The following is a 6,847-nucleotide window of genomic DNA, read 5'->3' as shown; positions in this document are numbered from 1 at the left end:
GGTCGAACCATGATCATAATTCTTCTTTAAGGAAAATCGTTAAAAAACATAAAAATTTGAATAATTTCAACACCTTATGGTAGTATTAGCAAATAGAGACTTGGGGCTTTTTAACAAACCCAAACTCGTATCGATTATGTGTGATTTTCATGAAGAAAAATCGATTTGCATTTACTAGTTGCATAAAAACACCCCAAATTGGACAAACCTAGATCATTTACCCTATCTGAGTTCTGCGCCGGGTACATTTTGCGTGTGGTGCTTATGAATTTTGTGCTCTTCGCACCAAGATAGAATACGAGTTTTCTTTGAGCGCACGCTGATGAAAATCAAACTCAAGCGAAGTGTTGCGTTTGTTTTCTGAAGACTGCCTGAATGAGCAGTATTCTCTGCGTAGAGCGAGATACATACTACAACATATCGCAGCTGGGTCAAAACCACCCCGAATGGCTTATTTGAACTGATTGAGAACTAAAGATGACCTATGAATCTGAAACTTATTGTAGTTCATGTGAAATTGACGTTAATTTTATGAAGGAGTCAGAGTTTTTCCATTTGGTTCTATAGTGGTGAAGCACTGGAATTTTAGTTTTTTGAATATTTCGCGTCTGAACACAACGATAAAGCTCAAATGGCCAGTCTTTTAAATGATTGTTATATCCTACACTATATACTTCAATTCATCTTACTTCTTACATATTTCTGGAAATTCAGCAAAAATGAATGGTTCTATAGTTGTGAAACGCAGTGTATTAACTCATTTTTTCTTACTTTGTTACATAGTCCGGTCTGTCTGAATACCGACCGACCAATTGTTGTCGGAAAGTTTTTCCTTGTCATCTAGCATAAAGCATGAAGACACCCAACATGCATTTGACAAATGAATCAGCTGATGCACGTTTATAACAGTCTATCGGCCTACACATTCGATTAAACGGAAAATGCCCCCTAGCTGACACAGCGAGTGCAATGCAAAACAGTAAGATTAAGTGATCGTTTGCTGGATATACATTTTTTCCCGACTTTTCCGAAATGATTCTTCTCCCTAACTGAACCGGGATGGATTGTCCATCGCTAGCATCCGAGAGCCAGTGCTAATCTAGAAGGAGAAAAATTGCAGGCTTCGGAAAAGTTGACAGACCGTAAAATTTTCATCGAATACGGCCAACGCCACTGCCAACGAGGTTAGCAGGGATATACGGAGAACCGGGCGGGTACCTTTCCTAAATAATGAACTTGAAGCTGATTGATTTTGTGTACTGTTGGAAAAATAAATATTCATGTTTCAGCTCGATTTCCAAGAATCATTTCTCACCTCTGATTTGGGCTTGTTGTCTGAGATTTTCCTGGGATCAATATACTCAATTTGTGGTTGAGTTCAGATCGTCCAATCATGATTGCTGTCAAAATTAAAATCAGATTGCTTTTATCAGTGATGCTTCAAAAGCCCTAACAATTTCCTGATTAACTGTAACAATCTATTTTGCATGCTAGCTCGATTTTCAAGTACTAAACTGCTTTCCCTTGGAAAGGAAGCGCGCATTGGTGGGAGAAAATTTGTTTTGTTTCTACCCTATTGTCCCCGGTTCCGACTCCGACAGAATGCTGAGAAAATTTTCCGATGCGAGAAGCTGTAGTACCTTTTGTAAAGAGCCTTTCCAAGAAAAGGGTTTATACCCATACCCTGAAAGTGGATAAAGGATTGGAGAAAGTTGATTGGAAAAACCCCACCCTCCATTGGCACGGAGCAATTTTCCTTTGGTACCTATTTTCCGCTCGGAAATTGATGCGATTAAAAGAGGATTATCTCCTACAGTCTGAAAGAGAAATCATTTCGATTTGTTTTAATTGACAGTTTTATGGGATTCGAGAAAGCACACTTTGGGACAAAAAAAGATGCCGTAAGTAAGAAGTATCTATACTTGGTGATTAAGTGATGAAAGTAATGGAATGGCTAATCTTAATGATATTGAAATCGAGCAATATAGGTCGCTATTATGTTGCTAGCATCAGAAATAAATGGTTTGATGAAAGCTCATGCCTACATATTTTGTTTTCCTCTGAGCAGGCTCAATCATTCCACAAATCAGATTAGCCACCATAGAGAAAATATTGAAAGGCTGAAAATATAATTCCGGATAAACAGCTTCTGAGCTGCACAGCTTTATTTGTTGACGAACCATACAAATTTACGATAATGAGTACAATATGTTGTTTCCCCAGTTTCCCGACCGACTGCAATTCATTCAAACGCTCCAACACCCTAAGTTGTGGATTAGCTTTACAAACTCGGAGTAGCAAACAAATTGAATTACCTCTGCTAGAACGATTCCCACACCTCGACGGGCACAAAGCGCTGCAATAGAAATCATTTCATGAATTATAGACGTCACCATTAATTGATAAAATTTATTATAGCATGCACCTCGCGGGAGCATGAAATATAAATGAATACAAACGATAGAAATGATTGCATGATTTAATTACATGAATTATTGTTTTCTGATATGACACGTGGTGTTTTTGTTTATTATATTGTAAATGATATCTTAACTCACACCAATTGAAATAGCAAACGTTGTTTTGTAGAAGCAGCTGAAGATGGTTGGTTCATTTATTCTTGCCCTCTCAAGAACAATACACAAACTGGCCATACTGCACGCATTGCGCTGTGTATTTATCTTGATCACAAACGAAAATATATATTTGTTTCATCAGCACAACTAATCCACTCCGAAGCGATTTTACTCTTGGGCTTATATCTGGCGGAACCGCTGCACTTTAAACCAACAATAACGCGTCCCGATTCGCAGTGGTATATGAACATTGTACCTCGCAGTTATATTAGGTGCTCGTTATTGACAGCACGGATAAGTAAGCGCAGAAATGAACAAAACAAATATATGGGAAAAATAGGAATGCTCTTAGAAGGTTGTTTTTAATTAGATGGTTGTTCTTCTTCTTCATTTTGAATGTTTTCTGGAGTGGCAAGCCCTAGAATACGCGTGACCACAATGCAAATCGGGAGACATTTTTTTACCCAAAATCCCTCGGCCAGAACGGAAATCGATCCCGATTCCCCGACATGATAATGTGTGACGCTAACCACTCGGCCATGGAAGCCCGGAAGTAAAAATAGTAATTGACTATAAAACTTTTTCATAAAAAGGTGACCTGTTTACTGATTTGCCACCCTTTCTGAAAGACGTAGTCTCATGATGTTCATTTTTAAAATTAATGAAGGGGGCAGGTTGAAACGCGGAGTAAGTTGAAACGGAAGCCATAACTGTTAACTAGGAATAATGGATTGAAAAGATATTTTTTTCAGTAACAATACCTTACAGCCCACCTTATGACAGTCATAACCAGAATATTGGAAAGTCTTGACGCAATCCGCCCCTCTGTTTACTTTCCGTCGTTCATGAAATGAAAACGAAAATTTTCACGCGCTGACTCAATCAGTCCGAAAACACTGATTTTTATTAAAAATATCTTACGAATAGGATGTAAGATAATCAAATAGTGATAATCAAGGCGTTGTACTATAGGTGGACCGCAATGTCAAAATTGCTGTTCGGCCATTGCTCGTGAAAAAACAAATTTGTTTACAAAACAAATCGTATCTTTTGGTGACAAATGCATTCATTGGCAAAATAGCTGCTCGCGCTTTATTGTAGAATCATAACAGTGCAGAAGGATGTTTTAGTATAGCTTTTCGCCTTTCTTTCTAAGCAAAATGTACTTCTGTTTGGCTCCCATCGGCGGGGAAAAGAGTACTATCAGCTTACGGCGATGGTGACAAAAAATAACGCTGATTGTGGCTCCACTGAATTCGTTAGGGAGGAGGAGAATGCTGTGCATATACCGGGAAGAAGACCCGGAAAGGGCCGTTACAAGTAATTGGCTAGAGCAAAAGGAGGTTGTGCACTATATTCCACGAGAATATATATTTGCTTATTTTTTCCTTCAATTATTTTCCTTAGCGAGTTGACATTGAAATCATAACCACACACCCAAACAAAAAGTAAATATTTCTGAAAGTTACGTCTCGCTACTCGTCTCACGTCATGTCCTGAAAGTCCCTAGAACGAAACACCTATAGTTCAGCATCTTGATGATAATTAGATGCTGGGTCATGCGGAGTCAATGAAATAATTTTTTCAAGTGCATTTTGCTTGAAAATAAATATCTTGCATTTTTTCCCCTCACACTATCTGTCAAATGTTTCTCAGATCAAAGTAACAAACGTTTTCGTGGCTCGAACTTAGTTTATTTACGTTTGTGCCCGAAGTAGAATTTTGCTCGAGAAAGTGGTCAGTGGATTGAAAATGCGTTGTTCAGTAAAAACATGTCCGAATACGACTAAGAATACCCGCGTAAGTTACCATCGTTTCCCCTTGGATGCTTTCTTACAAATGCACTGAGTCGGTTTTCGCGGACACGACAAACTTATTCCGAATAAGGGTTCTCCTGTTTGTGGAGTAAGTGCAATGGTTGAATTATTATAAACTAATAGTGTTGCAAAGTTTTTATTCACTTTTAAAGGATCACTTTAAAAAAAGAAATACGTTGTTCCAATTCGACCGAAAAGTGAACATGTTGAAACTTCAAAACGCTTTTTCAACAATTAGGCCTATTGTTGAGCAAGAGGAATACATCCATCACCAACACGTAGCGCAGATTGTTTTGCCGCTATATTCATAACTACGCGGGTTTCTTCCGGGAAGATTGTAAACCATGGAGTGACGACAACATCGCAGAATCTGAGTGTGAAATTCCGACAATTTTTAAAACCCTTACGGAACTCTACCCACTGGTCCGGGGAAAGTCAAAACACCAAAATGTTGTGCCAAATATCAAAGGTAGTTTTTCTTTTTGTATGATACAATACTGATTGATACATTCAGAATATTCTGATTACAGCTTGCACGAAATGTGGCAACAGAAAGCTCAGTATTAGAAATCGAAATTCAATCAGATGAGCAAGCAGTTCGAAGTTCCACAGCGTATCAGTAATGTGTTCAATGTAGACCAGATTCAGATTTATTCATATTTTTTCTCCAAAATATATATTTTTATTAAGCCTCATATGGTGTCAGCTCGACAGGACCGGGAGTTCAATATTTCGACAATGTTTGCCTTACAACTATGTTAGTAATATGTAGCCGATTACTCGCGGTTGACTCGAGGTTAGTATCACAAGTGTTCTCATAATTGGGATGTTGCAGTCTGCAATGCTCTCTACGTGCACCCGACATTCCTATTGGGTGCAGCTGACCATTAATCAGCAACGCCCCCCTAAATTAATATTTTTGTTTTAATGAAAAAAATAAGTTTTACAACGTCCGAAACACATAAAAAATAATAAATTTTGACGAGAAGGAAATTTGAATTATAATGCCCAATTTTTTTTCAAATTTTCACTTCAAAGTCCTGATTTCAAAATTTCAGTTCCTGCCAAAATATTAGCTAGATCGTTCTGATTCTGATAGCTAGCATTAATTGATGCAAAAAGGTAGTTTGTTCATTTTGATTAACTTTGATTTATTTTGTCTTTGATACAATACTTTATCCAAGAAAAGTAACACTTTTTTCCCTCCTGATTATTGGATCTCTTGTGACATTTCTATTGGATTCTTTTTGACAACCAATTGGATTCTCTCCGTATGGCCCAGATTAAGTGTAGTGGTTTTGAAAACTAAACCGAAAATTCTTTTTCCCGTATATAACTTACATTTACATTACATTTCAGCTTATACCATGTTTTTTCATCCCTGGAGTAAGTTGAGACAGTCGTGAGAATCGACTATTTTTTTACACTTCACTGCCGGTTTTTATGTATGAACTGGTACCGGAAATTATTTGTCGATTATTCTGTATGAATGATGATAAATTCAAAACATAAGAAACATTTTTATTTCGCTTCTCAGTATGTCAAACAGGTCGAATTTGTTAACTTTTCAACAAAGGGTCTCTCGCAATAACGCAACGCAGATTTTCTATTATTTTGTACTCCCTCTTTTCTACACTCTGTCCAACTTCTATAAGACCACCATGATAATATTTCGTTGAAACACAAACAGTTAGAATTTCAACAAGAGACATTCATACATTGTAGAGTGCTTAGAATAAAGTATATTTAACGTCAATTTCGTTCAAAAGAGTAGTTTGTTTGTTAATTCCAACTGTCCAGTTTCTATAAGACCATTTCAAAAATCATGAGTATTATCAATGAAAAAATCAAAACGATTGACTGATTTACATCTCAATAATTGGTAACGTTGCCATTTCGGCTAATAAACTGGAAAATTCGTGTTAGCATACTATTGACCACATTCTGCTGAACGGTTTCTCGATATTTTTCCATGTTTCCGAAATTGCGATCTTGAGCTCTTCAATCGACGTGTAACGTTTTCCCTCAGTGTAAATTCTGCGTACAAGAATCGCCCTAAGTTTTTCAACAGGATTCAAATCTGGCGAGCGAGCCAGCCAGTCCAAAAAATTTTTGAGCCTTAATCCATTGCTTACAGAACATGTACAGTAGGGTGCCAATGAATGTATGGGAAAAAATCGACCCATAAATTTCAAAAAGTTACCCTATACAAAATGTTCATCACCTCGAAAAAACATCCTATGCCAAGTTTCAGCTCAATCGGAAGCTCAATTGAAGTTCGAATGAGCTAATATTTTGCATAAGGTATATTATCGTGCAAATCAACATTTCGCAGCAAGTTCCGAGTGAAAAATCGAGATAATTATTTTTATTGGCACTTAAAACCATACGTTTAGTCTCGTATTCCGGAAAAAAATGTCTGTCGATTTTTGACAAGAGTGATAAGAGTGAGTG

General features: G+C 37.3%; 1 long non-coding RNA gene across 1 annotated transcript; it reads left to right on the top strand.

Annotated features, from left to right (window-relative positions):
• Positions 1 to 4,263: 4,263 nt before the first annotated feature.
• LOC129771096 (uncharacterized) lies at positions 4,264 to 5,094 on the top strand. Its single transcript, XR_008742280.1, has 3 exons — positions 4,264 to 4,481; positions 4,546 to 4,862; positions 4,924 to 5,094. It is a non-coding gene; the product is annotated as an uncharacterized LOC129771096 (long non-coding RNA).
• The last annotated feature ends 1,753 nt before the right edge of the window (positions 5,095 to 6,847 follow it).

The sequence above is a fragment of the Toxorhynchites rutilus genome, chromosome 2, assembly GCF_029784135.1.
Source record: "Toxorhynchites rutilus septentrionalis strain SRP chromosome 2, ASM2978413v1, whole genome shotgun sequence".
NCBI lineage: Eukaryota > Metazoa > Arthropoda > Insecta > Diptera > Culicidae > Toxorhynchites > Toxorhynchites rutilus.
The sequence above is the reverse complement of the archived record's forward strand: the minus strand, read 5'-3'. Positions and strand labels throughout refer to the sequence as shown.